The sequence below is a fragment of the Ixodes scapularis genome, unplaced genomic scaffold, assembly GCF_016920785.2.
Source record: "Ixodes scapularis isolate PalLabHiFi unplaced genomic scaffold, ASM1692078v2 PGA_scaffold35__2_contigs__length_329733, whole genome shotgun sequence".
Taxonomy (NCBI): domain Eukaryota; kingdom Metazoa; phylum Arthropoda; class Arachnida; order Ixodida; family Ixodidae; genus Ixodes; species Ixodes scapularis.
In genome coordinates, this window is record NW_024609863.1 from 59,062 (window position 1) to 74,198 (window position 15,137).

At 47.3% G+C, this 15,137-nt stretch overlaps 2 pseudogenes; both read left to right on the top strand.

The window, feature by feature from the left end:
- The first annotated feature begins 11,091 nt into the window (after positions 1 to 11,091).
- On the top strand, positions 11,092 to 11,948 carry LOC120849566 (annotated as a pseudogene).
- Positions 11,949 to 11,957: 9 nt separating this feature from the next.
- LOC120849565 lies at positions 11,958 to 15,042 on the top strand (annotated as a pseudogene).
- Positions 15,043 to 15,137: the final 95 nt, after the last annotated feature.

The following is a 15,137-nucleotide window of genomic DNA, read 5'->3' on the forward strand; positions in this document are numbered from 1 at the left end:
CGGCTCGTTAACTTGATTCAAATTGATATTTGATTTGATTACATTTATTTTGTACCCGCACACGCCTACTTTATTCCCTAATGAGTTACAAGTAATAATTACATTGTTTTTTGTATTTATTTTTTGTCGTGCGAGGTCATCACAATTTATTATTGACAATCGGAGCTATGCGATTACGCGGAGGAGGCGCATTTGAAGATATTCAAAATGGTTCTGAATACACAAACAACTTCAAACGTCTTGCTGTTTGGGTCGTTTCCTACACGCAGGACCAATAATAAAGTCCACACCTGAGAGGAGACTATTTCTATCAACTCAACGCGCAAACACGATGTGAAGCGTGTCTGCGTACGTTGGAAAAGAGATACCGGCGAGCAAACCATAGCGTCGAATGTCCATGCATCAAAATGTCCGTGCACCGAAATATCCGCTCACCGAAAAGTCCCACACCGAAAAGTCTTTGCAGCAAAAAGTCCGTACACTGAAATGTCTGTGCACCAAAAAGTCCGCACCGAAATGCCCTACAGCAAAACGCTCTACACCGAAAAGTGCTAGACCCACTGAGGATGGGATCCTCCGTCACCTCTGCCGGTTTACGAACCATGATGATTCAGAACCACTGGTCTATGGATCGAGCGCCATCCCTGATATACAGAAAACGCCGCTCGTACTTCCCGTTGTCGGCATGAATTTGCCTAAACAACGAAAGATGCCAAATCAGATATTTATATTAAAAATGATACTTCAATGACTACTTCTTTGAGCAGAACAATGCATTTGTGCTCTCAGAACAGCAAAGAATCGTCTTCCAAACCAATGGTAAAAAAGAGCCAATGCAACTCGTTGGGAAGAGCAAGTGCCAAGCTCGCTCAAAAGCAGCTACTCAATTGGTTCAGGTCCTTGTCGCGGGTGTGCCGGCTGGCTTCTGGATGATCTTTTCAAATACTCGAAGCTTTCATTTCCTCCACCCCAAACTTGTTAAAAAAAAAAAAAAAAAAAAACAGGCAGCTCGCAAAAAAAGAAAAAGAAAAAATCGGAAAATGGCGAGGAGGAAAGGAGAGGCGATTTCCTCCTTTCCCAGTGGCGAGAAGGAAAGTGAGGGTCGGGTTCCTCCTCTCTGCTTGCGGGCCGGCCTTTAAGCTGAAGACTTGAACAAACCGTGGCGCCCTCATTTCGGATATTACAACCTCACCTGACTGGGTTTCGCGCTACTTATAGCACCTTCACTGATACTTTATTTTGGAGTGTAGCTCAGAAGAAACAATGTCGCAAGACAATCGAAAGTGCCGGATTAATGACATCCCCAGGGACGCGACTCTTATCTCTGCGTAATGATACCAAAATATCTAGCTTTCCGACGCTTTTTTTTTTCCGGTTTTTCTTTGGTACACGTGAAACCGCGTCGTCGACGGCGTTCAAAATGGTTTTTCGTATTTATCTTGTGATCTCTTCCGCTCCAAAGCATGCGAGTCTACTGGAGTGGCAGTTTGAGACGCTCAAGGTTGTACTACGCAAAGCAAGCCCTGGCGAGTCCGATTTCGCGACCTTCCCTGGGCAGGGCCGGTGGCAATACAAAGCAGCAGAGGAAGATTAGCGGCTTTATCCAACCCCTTTGACCTCGTCTTCTGATAAGCCTCGAAACCTTCTTTTGTGTCTTCGTGTTGCTGTGAGCGAGTGCGAAGGCCGCTTCTAGCAAATCAGAGGGGTGGTTCAAAACACGTGACCGCTCTCCGTAGGACAAGGACGCTTGGACGAAAATTTGTCACGTGATTCGCTCTGACGCGCTGATGGGCTACTGGGGCCGTAGTCTTTGCATATGCCAAGTTATGTCAAGTTGTAGGGGCCACGTAGGTCCGGTTTACAAAAGGGGGGCGCCCGTCAGTGTATTCCTGTTTTTCGTGCGTTTGAGTCGCGGCCGTGATTTTTCGTCGTGAACGGCCGGAATACATCCATGCCAACTTTTCGGAAATGGTCGTTTATTTCGTCGGAGTTCATGGAATTATTGTGCTGTATTTGTTGGACGCGTTTCGACAAAGAGCTGCTCATCGGCGGCCGCGAGACTTCCGTTGAATGTGATCGACCGCCTTCAACCTCGGCATTGTGTTTGCGTTGTTTTGTGCTGCCCGAATCGGATTACGCATCTATCACGACAGAGAGGTGCTCATCGTCGACCGTGAAATTTCCGCTGACTGTGAGCGACCGCCTTCATCCTCGACATTGTGCTTGTGGATAGTTCTGTGCTGCCCGAATCGGATTATGCATCTATCACGGATTACATGAGATCGCTGTTTTATTTGTAAGTACTCTGCAAGCATGCTTCTGATAGTAGTCCAAGGGAGCTATGTTCGACAAATATTTCATTTCTCCTAAAAAGAAGCGGAAGTGACGGAAGCGACGATATCGCGTTTGATTGGTTGGAAGGTCAAATGGCAAAAATAGGTAACTTTCGTCATTTGAACCTCTAACCAATCAAACGCGATATCGTCACTTCCGCCACTTACGTTTATTTTTAGGAGTAACGAAACATCTGTCGAACATAGGCTCCCTGCTTCCGTTTCAATAGACCATTTTACGGTTTACAAACATGAACTGCCGCTTACGTCTATAGCAACTCCCGGTCGTACCGTCTTTGCAAGCCTGCCAGTTTTGTCCACGTCACCAGTGCAAGGAAGCATAAACGTCACAAGTACAGTTGGAGATTCAACTAGGGCCTTCGGTTGTACAATTTGAAGGGGTTATGAAACAATATCCGGTTGATATATTTATGACCTTAAGCGCGAAACACATGTACGACGAAACCGTCCGATCCGACGTCCGACCGCGCAATACGGCGGTCGGAGGCGAGGGTTTTCAACGCTCTCCGACGCTACGAAAACCCTCCTCCCCTCCCCTCCCTCCCGCCCCCCCCCCCCCCCCCCCCCCCCCCCCAAGGTCATTCCGGCAGTCCGCACGTCGGATCGGAAGGTTTCGTCGTACATGTGTTTCGCGCTTTACACGCACGGACCGCCACTGGTTTAGAAGCGAGTCGGTCGTGGTGGAATTGCGAGGATAAAAGAGAACTATTTCTTTCACTCTTGCCTTCGCCAAGTTTGATGACGTGCGCGCGAACGCAGCTTTGCCCTTCGGCACGCTTGCAATTGCACGCATTTGCCCGCATAAGCTGAGACATGGCTGCGGCCAGATGACCTGCTTGCAATTGTCTAAAGAGAATTTTGTAGAACCTGTTAGAACCTTGATTAAAAATAAAAAGTGAACCAGACATTTGCAGTCATTTTCTCGTGCACTCTTTTGGGTTAGTACGCCCTACTTTATGGGTGTTGGTATTCGCGCCTTTTTTATTTCCCTTTCTGGCGGTGATACAAACAATTTAGAGGGCGTACTGCGCAGACATAACGCCCTAATAAAAAGGCGTACAGTGGAATCACACCCTAATTCAAAGGTGTTCGGAATAACGCCGTCCTTTAAGGGTGTTAGGGAAAACACCCTATTTTAGGGGCGTTAGGAATAACGCCCTTTCTTTAGGGCGTTTTGCTGCACCCAAATGGGTGTTAGTTATAGGACAAGCCATTTGCACCCACAAGGGTGTTACGATGTTTAGTGTGTAGTAGGAGCAGCCATATGCAATGTTTCATAGCCCTGTTGCTCTTCTGCAAGTGTATATGTTATGACGAGACAAACTAATGGGTTCTTACATTGTCCTGTGCAGATCATGAGAGGATAGAAAACACACATACAGCAAAAATGAGAAAGAACAATGAAGTGGCTGGTCCATCCCATGGGCATCATAGGATCTCGGTGGCCACACCAAGAAAACCTGGTTCAACTTGACGGTGCAAGCGACGGGTATCGGAAGCTCATCAAGAGGCCAAGAGAAATGAGAAACACCAAAGTGGTCTCGGAGAGCTAGGTCTACACAATATTAAGTCTCTAAAGATTTTGGTTCAGGTCTGAAAGTAAACAACGAATAAGTTTGCTCGAATTACAATTCATTGTGTTAACTGTCTATTTGCATGGACCAGTCAGAATGACACGAGCTTTCAAACTAGGCATGAAATCTTTTGGCTGTGCTTCTTGAGACCCTCCAGAGACAATGTTGTCCACTGCGTCAGCAGGTTGCTCCTTGCACAATTTTTATGATGCAAGATCATAGACTAACAGAAGCCTCTGAGCATCCACTTTGTTTAGACACGTTGTTAGCCTGCTGGTGGCCAACAACCTCTAGGCAGTTTTTTGGGGGTGGGAGGGTGAGGGGAGAAATATCTGTTGCTTCGAATCAGTGATTCCAGGACCTTTGGCAGCTAGAATTCAAACAACGTACTTGGAGAGTTTCACTCTTTAAGATCTCAAGTTTTGGTGGAAAATATCTGACCCACTAAAATTTTGCATTATTGTCTTATTACACAGGTTGAAGAATTGATGTTTTATCGTAATATACATTCAGGTTGGTATTTTAGATTCCACAACCAATAACTATTTAAATATCTTACATACCTCACTGATAGGGCTGTTTGCATACAAATCTCCGGCAAGGCTGCATATTTACTTCACACCGGGTTTGCTTCTATGTAACACATATCAGAAATTATGATTATTGTGTTTTCATGCCACGGAAACAGACATTTCTGTTTGCTGTTACAACATTTTCTCTTTAATATGGGCATCTCCAGTTTCCAAAACAATTGTCCATAATGTTGGTCATCCATAATCTTGAATCACTGCCAAGATCACAAAGAATAAACAATGAAGGTGGTATGTTGTTCATTTTTGTCATCTGCAACTGGGAAAGAGAAAGAACTGCGAGTGATTCAGGCTGGAAACCCCTGAAAATTGTAACCATTGAGTCACCATTGTCATATCTGACAATGGTGCAGCTCTGAGTAAATTCCGTAACCGAAGAGCTTTACTATTCGTTTTTGCCTCACTAATATATTCCACCCCCCCCCCCCTTTTTTTGCGTTTGTCTTCAGAGACCACAATAAAAAGATAAAAACATGTATTTATCCATTTCGTTCCCAAGCTAACTAACTGTCCATAGTACGTACTTCGGGTTTCTTTATTTAACGTGACGAGTTAGTATTGTATGGGGACACATATCAGTCCCCGAAAATATGACCTACATAGCGGCGTGACCGAAAAGATCGACCATGTTAGCAAGACATGACTATTGTGTTTTTCAATCGCAAAGACAGATATGCTCGCGCCATAGTTGCATCTTTGATTTACAAAACTTTAAACAGTCACTTTCCGAACTAAGGCAGTAATAGTTGGTGTGTGCCGATAGCCTTTCAAAGTGAAAAAGCTATGTCATGTTCGCGCTAACAGTGTCGCACATTGTATATTCACTGTAGCACCTCTTGCTAACGTAGATACTACGGGCATTAATAATTTTTTCCGCATAGCAACGTTTTGTTTAAAGTAACAGCGTAAATTGTTTTTCCTTGTCATGCAAATGACTGAATAAATGCGTCAACGAGTGCGAAAAATGCTGAATCTGTTTCGATTCCCTGGAAGATGCCGACGACAAGTAACGGACTGTCAACTGCTGGACACAAGGTAGGCAAGCAGAACTTACAATTTTTTGCCATAACAAGTGGCATGGCACGCGCGAACCGTAAATTTCCAAACAAAACCTACCGCGGTACCGGCGATACTGTGGCAGGGAGCAGCGGCAGGGCACCGAAGAGGGGCTGCACCATGTTGGATTTTGAGCGGATTCGTCTTTGCAAACGGCTAGGAAGCTGTTAAAGCTAGCACGGCGGCGTCGAAAGTAATTATTAAAACGTTAGCGCTTTATATTATGAACATAATTATCGCTGCTTATTTTAGTTTCGCGATCTATTAATAGAGCAATGAGGCTTCGATTCGTTGCAGTAATGAGCGCCTCCGACCACGGAAGCGCTGCTGAGCGCCCAGTTTGCCCAGAAATCGACTCCATTGGGTCTATGGCAGTCACCGGGCACTGCCGTCGGCCGCGTTGGGCGTAACTCGTGCTGTATACCGATGCGCGTCTGAAGGTAGTGAGTGCAGTTAGTCAAGGTTGGTTGGTTGATTGGTTTATTGGGGGTTTATGGCGCATCAGCAACTAAGGCTATATTGCGCCAAGCTTAGACTATTGTAATTCGGGTTTAAGAAGAGGAAAGAGCTATAGTAGCATAATATATGATAAAACCATGAACATGAATGTGTATAGGTGTAAAGAATGTGACAATGAATTTAGGATAGAAAGTAAAATCACAGTCGGTGTAGAAGGCCGATAGCTGTGAGGAAATTAAAAACAACTGTATGGAATGAGCGGTCCGTCACCTAGTAGTAGGGCAAGGTGTAGTGGAATGTGTTCTTTATAAAGCAGTGAGAAGTGTTTATACCGGCATTGGTCATACATAGGGCATTCAATGAGTATGTGCATAATACTTAGAGGTAGGTTACAGTGCACACATTCAGGGGCATCCTCCCCGCTCAAGAGGTGTCCATGTGTGAGACGAGTATTACCGATTCGTAACCTACAGAGTATGACTTCATAAAAGCGCTCCCGATGTCGGGCACTCTCCCACTCGCCTAGAAGAGGTTTGATTGCGTGTAGTTTATTGGCGGTATCGCTGTTCCACTGCAGCTGCCACTTTGCTTTGATGCAACGTTTCAGAGTTGTGGTAATCTTTGTATGGTATTTGGTGTGTGTCAATTTCTCTATCATTAGCAGAGCTGGCTGCAAAATCAGCTGCTTCATTTCCAGGAATGCCAACAGGCTAGGAACCAAGCATAAGACTATGTCAAGATTTTTCTTTGCAGCCAGGGTAATCTTGTACTTTAACTCGGAAACCAGTGGGTTTTTTACACGGTTCATCGATGCGACTGCCTTCAGAGAGCTTAGAGTCGGTGTAGATTACAGAATGAGAAAGTCGTTTTTTGATTATGTAATCAACAGCCAGCAGCAAACCATAAAGCTCTGCTATTAGTATAGAGGCTTTTGAATTTATTCTCTTCAACTGCTTTACCGATGGTCTAACCATAGCACAGCCTACTACCGAGTCTTTTTTGTCCCGTCTGTATAAAAACTGGCATACTCGTGATATCTGGTCAGAAGCTCAAAGTCCTGCCTTATGACTTCCTGTGGAACATCCTTTTTGTTAAAATTGTTTCACTATAGAGTTGCGTAGTTTTTTTTTAATAAAAAATAGAAATACGAAGCCCAATTCAAAGTTCCCGCCAGTGCACTGTGACGTAACGGTGTACCGCAAGGTGTCTGGGCAGTCAGAAGGGAGGCATCACCGGAAATCACGTGAGTTGTATCCCTCCTCGTGCTTGCCGCAAGCGCGTGTAATATTTTTTTTAAATATTTTTGTTATTCTCCACACCACCACGAGCGATCCAAGCAGACAAGGTTTCTTTTATTTGCTTTTCATCGCTTAATGTTGCTGTAAAGGTAGAAGAAGAGGAGTCAGTGAATTGACGTGATCAACTACAATGCCTAGAAGGTGCTGTGTGAGGGACTGTCCCGGTATTTCAGTAACTGAAGAAGAGATCACACTGCATGCATTTTTGAGAGACGGTAGGTATCTTCAGCCTGGAGAGTATACAATGATTCGACTACCTCGGTGTCCGAACCTTCAGCAATGCAATTGGGCGTGTCGTACGCTAGCAATCCTAATTTCTGCGAGAGTTCTAATTTTTTTTTTCAAAACTTGATAGTTTTTTTGTGCCCAGTATAGCTCTGTATCATCGGACTGACAGCATGCACTCGTACACTGGCTTGTACTCGCAACGCTTTCATCATTGACCTCCATCACGTCGATCCACTGACTCTTCGTCCTCAACTTTTACAGCACGCAAACAAACCAACGGTGCAGCGATAAAGAGCTAATGGAACTGAAACTACGTTTTCTACAATCGCTCGTACAAAGAGCAGAAACACACACAAAAAAAGTCTTAGGCACGGTCGCGGAGAGCACGAGGAGTGAAACTCCCGTGACTTCCTGCAAACCCACTTTTAGTGACGTAGGGAGATGCGATCCCTTCTGACTGCCCCGACACCAGGCTTGCGGTACACAGTTAATTGCGTCACAGTGCACTGGCGGGAATTTCGAATTGGGCCTCGTATTTCTATTTTTTATTAAAAAAAACTACGCAACTCTATAGTGAAACAATTTTTTTGTAACGTCCTGACATGTCATTTCAACGCCTAGCATGAAAAAAAATTTTGGGGCGTGTCAGAGGCCTTTTAAAGTTCTTCCTAACCATCACGCGTCACAAGGTTTGTAATATAAATCAATACATAAAACAGACTAAAATTACCTGAGACTGTGGTAAGATGGGAAACGTCGTGGAAGAAAAAAGGACACAGAAGGACATCTGAAATTTCCACGAAGTTTCCCATCTTTTACCACAGTCTCAGGTTATTTTCAGCATTCTCAAGCTTCTAGCTGTCGGGGTCTTTCCTACACAGATTACCAATAATAAAGCCAATACCTTTACAGAAGACGCCGAGAACGCCTGTATCGACCCGTATCCCCTACAAACTCTTGACATTCCTAGAAAAATAGATCGGCTCTCTTTCATGCAGAGATTGTACTAGAACCCGTGGTCTCCCTAAACCTTTATTTCCCCTGCCCATCATACTTCCTCTCGTCTTGGCCACCCCTGTAAAGTTGAACCCATTTTTTCGAAAACAAACATATTCAAATACTCACCTCTTCCATTGTGCATATCAGATTGGAATAGCTTGCCCACAAGCTTCGCAACTACCAGTGACCATAAATGTTTTTCGCGGCTGATTTCTAAAATGTTCGAATAATGTTTATACAATGATGCTTCCCAAGCCTTTCTTAATTTTTTATGTAGTATTTTGTTGTCTTGTCCTTATGTAATGCCTCCCTCAGGAGGCCCTTAAGGTTATACAAATGAAAAAAAAAATCGCGACCGGTGACAGCGTGAAAATTGTATGACGTCATCAGGCGGAAATTGAGGGACTTTTTGGTCGTGCAAGTCACTCGAAGACGCGTTCCAGGCACCCTACTTGACACCATGCACGTCAAGTGACCATGTGACACACGATTAATTATCGTGCCTAGAGTAAGTGAATGTTCCCAGAGTACCGAAGCTTTGTTTCAGAACCGAGTCGGGGCGGAGCAGTCGCGCTCCAACCAAATATGGCGCGGCCCTGTGCGGTCGAAGCGAAGCGCGTACAGTCAGTGTAGCATTCATTCTCGTGCGAGCTCTTCCAACCCCTTTTTCCTGGACTAAGGAGACACTGTTTTGTTTTCATTAAAGTTATTTCCTTCGTTCTGAGCGGTGAGTGACTTGCTCCTCGCTATCTCGTCTGTCTCTCTTGCCTCGAAACACATTGAAGTCGAGTGGCTTACCAAACTCAGCAACAGCGCAACCGGAGCGAGCAAACGAGCCTGCGATCTTCTTAGCCAAGCCAGATCCGTAACTATTCAATAAAAAAAAAACTAGAGAAAATTAACGCATTTTTTATGCCCAAAACCTCCACCCGCGCGTACTCGCCGTGCCCGTGGTAACGCGGAAACGTTTTACCTTTTTGGGCGGATCCTCAAAATGGTCGACTGATAGCCTCCTCCACGGGCTAAACCAGCCAATCGGAACTGGATTCTGCGGGATTCACTTTCGGTAAGCAAACTGAATGGGATCATTCAGTGACTCGTGCCAATACAAAAGCGCCACGAGAACCCCCGATTCCAAACACATTGCAATTTTGTATATGACGATTTGGTCAATATATAGAATCACAGCTGCCAGTTTTTATTCTCAAATATTCATTCCGTGATACTAACAAAAAAGGAAAGAAAAAAAAACGTAAACCGTTTAGATTTGGTTATCGTTATATTTTGTTCCGGTTCAGATCCAAGATGGCGGCGAAGATTTCGGTTCTGTTCAGTTCCGGTTCGGCTAAAAATAACGGTTCGGTTATGGTTCCGATTCGACACCCTGCTCTGAACCAGCCGCGAAGGTTACGGCTCAAGTGAACCAATCAGCGTGTCGAAGTGAGGCACACAGGACTACGCATCGTTGGACTGTTCTCCCAGAGAGGTCTCTCTCGGATTGGTTCAAGCCTTTCGGTGTGCACTTTGTGGTGCACGGACATCTTGGTTTTGGCCATTTCGGTACACGGACTTTTCTTTGTACGGACGTTTTCGGTTCACCAACATTTCGGGGAAAATATTCTGGAATACCGAGATACATCCGTCAAACCTCGCAGCATTTTGACAGAAACGCCTTATTTAAGAGGTCCAGTATTCTGCTTCCAATTTTATATAAAATGAATGTCATTGTGCGTCATTCAATTTATATTTGGGAGAATGCTGCGAACCTCCGACGAGAACGGACGTCTTCTCCGGGCTCCGCAAACCCCGGAGAACTGAACGTTGTGGGGATTGTGATCCCTCAACATTCTGTCGCGTCAGCGTTTTGGCGGCCGCGCCGACGTAGCGAGAGGCGGCGCTGCTTACCACTGTGAGTGGCTTCCTCCTCTCCCCCTTTGGGGAGATTTCCGTAACAAACCCCCGCACAAAGGAGATCGACGTGTCGCTCGTTGATTGGCCACTTGGCCCCCGCCGTTATCTTAAAACCAGCGAACAGCAGTATCTCGCTCTCTCTTCTTCCTAGGATTCGGCGGCAGCGACACGGGGACCCGTCCGGCGCACCGGTGAGCGTTTACCCCGTCCTTTGTACCTTTGTGAACGACCGTTCGGCCGTGGGCGATCTCCACACCGACGGCGTTCACCAACTTATAGCCGCTGTTTTGTTGTTATTTGTTTCATTGTAAATAAACAGAGTTTATCACCGTTACCAACGTGACTGGTGTCTGTTTGCGCTCAACGAGCAGCATGCCACGCGAGCACGAACCCGCTTCGCGGTAAAGCGTCTCGCCGCGAACGTGGTACTCCCAAAGGCAGTGGCCCCCAGGAGAACCACAACGTGATCCTCGTGTCAACATCGCTTCCCTCCGTCGGCCCACCGCTGCACGCCCGCCACGGTGTAGGAAGGCTGTGTGACGTCCGCCGAGAGACCGGCTCCCTCGAGCTCGGCCTGAGAAGTCGGCGGCTGAGGCCCCGCTCGGAGACTGATTGAGCCATGATGGAGACCGTGGAAGGTACGGAGATTGATCCGAAAGAGTTGAAAGTGCCAGGACAATGGTACGTTAGTAAGAAGAAAGGAAAAGCGGCCCCCTAGCGGACAACGAGGCACGCCATATGGAACGGCAGCGAGCCACCGAGAAGCTCGCAGGGAGGAAGATGGCGGCAAAGTCGGTTGAAAGGCAGTTTGCCCGAGTTCCGGACGGCGCCGACAAAATAGTCATGAGGCCGCACGGCGGTCTCATACGTACGATGAAATACGGAAGTGCGTATTTGGCCCACGTAATACTTAGGGCTGCTGGTGTCAGCCCAGACGCGGCCGGGGAGGACGTCGTCTTGATGAACTTGAAGCAACATTCCATTCTCGTCGCCACCGTCAGTGCAGAGGAAGAGAAAATACGCCGACTTGAAGCTCATCATGTTTGAAGGGGAAAAGATAGAAATGACTGCATACATCGCTATGCCGGAGGAAGGCTGCAAATCTACGGGAATCCTCCGGTCCAAGGAGTGCGAAGACTCGGAAGAGAATCGAGGGAAGTTTTAATACTCTTCGAAGACAAAGAGGTACTGCGCTGGGTACGACTCACGCCCGTGGCGCAACGCTGCATACTCTACCGCAAGAAGTGCGAGGATTGTAACGCCTGCGGCCGGCTCGGACACTGCGAAGACGTCTGCCCGGACCCCGGAAATGTGAAATGCCGTGGCTGTGGCATGGAGAAACCGCCACAAAACCAATTATGCGAGTCCAAGTGCCAACTGTGCGGGAGAGGACACCCGCTCGGTGACAAAAAATGTAGAGAACTCTGCCGTGTTCCTTACGAGGTGAAGAAGAAGAAATGGGCGTTCCTTACGAGGTGAAGAAGGAGAACTGCCTGCACAGAGTTCCAAGACAGTGGGTCACACACACTGAAATTAGGGAGCAGGGGCACGCCGCAGGGCTCGGTTCTCTCCCCGTTACTTTTCAACGTGGCAATGAGCAGTTTCCCAGCAGCTCTGAGGAGCATAGAGGGGCTGAATTTCAGTATTTACAGGGCCGACATCAACCTCTGGATTAACGAGGGGAGTGATGCGAGCATTGAGGAGCGCTTGCAGGCGGCGAAAGACACTGTCGTGGACTATGCTGCTAATAAAGGTCTCATGTTCTGCGCAAAAATCAGAATTATTCGCCTATAACCCAAAGTCTCTCCGATGCAAACGCAGCTGGGATTTTAGCATTAAAGGGCAACTCCGGCCAAAATTCAAAATGAATTAAATTACTGGTATCGCTTTAGTGACACAAAATACGACCCCAGCCAAAATATTACGCCCGTAGGACGCCGCATTCTCAACTAATGCCGATAATAAAAATGCGACCCGCCGCGAGCCGCTCCTCCTTAGCGGGCGGGCAGCGGGTTGCCGATCGCTCATGCAACATTGGACCGTGACGTCTTAGTCGTTCTCTTTTTTTTTTCTCCGTTCCGGACGGGCGCACGGCGCACCCGTTGAGCGCGCTTCTTTGTGCCGCTACCTCCGCTACTTCGGCTTGTGATTACGTTGCTTTTATCTGTAGCCCGTGTAGCTTCGGTATAGCCTTTTGTTTATTTGCTTGTGAGGACTCCAAGACTCGTTTTAGGGAGCAACTCGGTAAGCCCAAGACTGCCCGCCTGTTCCTCAAAATATGCCGAGTACAACTTGTAGCGCTGTGGGCTGCTCAAACAACCCGCTGCGCAACCCGGAGGTGCTTTTTCACAAGTTTCCAACGGATCGGAAATTGGAGAAGCTGTGGGTGAACGCCGCTCGACGAGTGGACTTTGGAAAGCCTTGGACACCGACCCCCAGATCGAAGCTCTGCTCCGATAATTTTTCGCCGGAGAGTTACGAACGAAACCTACGGGTGTTGGTTGCTGGTGGCTTATAATGAAAAGGATAACAGAATGTTCTGCTTTGTGCCACTGCTTGTTTACTACGCTATCTCGTGAGTAATACAAAGGTCCGTAACGACTACTAGCGAACAGCCGCCGCGTGAAGCTTATGCGGTATAAACATACGCCTCCCAATCGTTCGAACCCGTTACGCAGCAGTATTAATTAACACTGGGCTTGTGGATACCACAAAGAACTTTCAAAAAATCGCGAAAGTTCGGATTTGTAAGTTACAACTTTAATTTACCCGAGTTCGGCTGGAGGTAAATATAATATTTAAAAATGCAAAAAAAAAAACACACACACTTGCCTTAGTCAAAAAGTTACGAAGAAAACTTCTAAGATCCTACGTATTCCAATAAAAAAGATTGTTATTGTGGGGGGGAAGGAATGTGGAAGGGAAAGAAAGTGTTCTCACCTTGCTAACTTTCTCTGTTTTCCTCTATCACCCACAAACTTTCGCTAGCTTTGAGAAGAAAATGACTGCCCAAATGAACTTCCTCTTCTTTCTTTTCTTTTTTTAGTGCGGCAAGTTATTTTATTTTTACAAATTAGATTCACTACCTGGCAGTAGCGTTACGAGGGTCAGCGGCACACGGGGCGGTAGCCCGCCGCGACACCCCCCCCCCCCCCCGCTCTCGCGTGGCCTGCCGCGACTCCCCCTCCACCCCTCTCTCTCTCTCTCTCTCTCAGTTCCAAAGGTAGATCAGATCAGAATCTTGGGACTATTCATTCAGGAGAATGGATATAATGATGGGGCAATCAAGACTAGAAAGATTTGCCACGCAAGCCCTTGGAATATTTAAAAGGGTCACGCTGAAAGGACGAGGCCTGAAGGAAAGAAGCTTGCTTCAACTAATTCAATCATACGTCATAAGCCACGTGGGCTATGCCACGCCTTTCTTAAACATCAGGTCGGAGGAGAGAAGGAAACTAGACTCTCTCATCCGACGATGCACAAAGAGGGCCCTAGCTTACTAATTAGCACCTCCACAGTGAAGCTCCTCTCTATGGGAGTGCACAATACCTGGGACGAAACAGCGGAGGCTGTCAGAATTTCGCAGCTCGAAAGACGTAGCCGAACGACCACAGGCAGAGCTATCCTCGAGATGGTAGGCCTGCAAACAGATAGGGGACTACGAGTCAAGTCAGGCATTCCTCAGGACTGCCGAGAAAACCTAATCATTCCCCCCTTCCCTCGTCACACGCACCCCATATTCAACACGGAGAGGAGGAAGAAGAGAGCAGAAGCATTAATCAGACGCTTCGATTCAATGGACAGCAAGTCGGTTGCGTATGTGGACGTGGCCAGTGGCAAGTCGGGTGCGGCGGTCGCCTCGGTGGTTGACGGCCGAGATGCTCCCGTATCGGCCGCCACCGTCAGAAGCCGCAACGCAGAAACGGCTGAAAAGTTGCGATAGCGCTCGCTTGCGTTGGAACGAAAGTCAAATTTATTATTAGCGATAGCAAAACGGCCATCTGGAATTTTGGGAAGGGTAGGATCTCGCCGGCAGCGGTAAGGATTTTGACCGGTAGACAGCTAAACAGAACTTAGCCTAATTTGGACCCTCGCACACAAGTCCGTTCATGGCAACGAAACGGCCCACGAGTTAGCCCGAGCTCTCTACTTCCGGGTAACTGTGGGGCCGCCCGACTGCCGGAACATGGACGAGCGTCTTCAAAATTATACGGAGATTGTCGAAAATTCTAGATCACAAACGAAACTGGTGCCACCACCGGACAAAAGTCTAAGCAATAGGGAGGCAGTCACATGGCGGCGCCTGCAAGCTGGGAACTTCATAAACCCAGTCTGGGCATACCATGTTCAGATAGATGACAGACAAAACGATAAGTGCAAGCACTGTGGGGCAAGAGGGACCCTTGACCACATAATCTGGGAATGTGCTAGCTCCCCAGGGGCTAAAGCAAATATAAATTGTAGAGAAGCCTGGGAGGCCCTGCTGCGGAGCGAGGTCCCTGCTCCACAGCAGCAAGCCATCCGCCTGGCGGAAGAAGCCCCGAAGAGCCAAGACCTCCTTGCCTGCTTCTAATCGCGGAGGTCCCGGGCCCCGTATCCTAGGCCTGCGTGCCAGGGACAAGGACTAGGTGTCTCCTTATCTGGTGGAACATTAAAGTTGTTATCCAT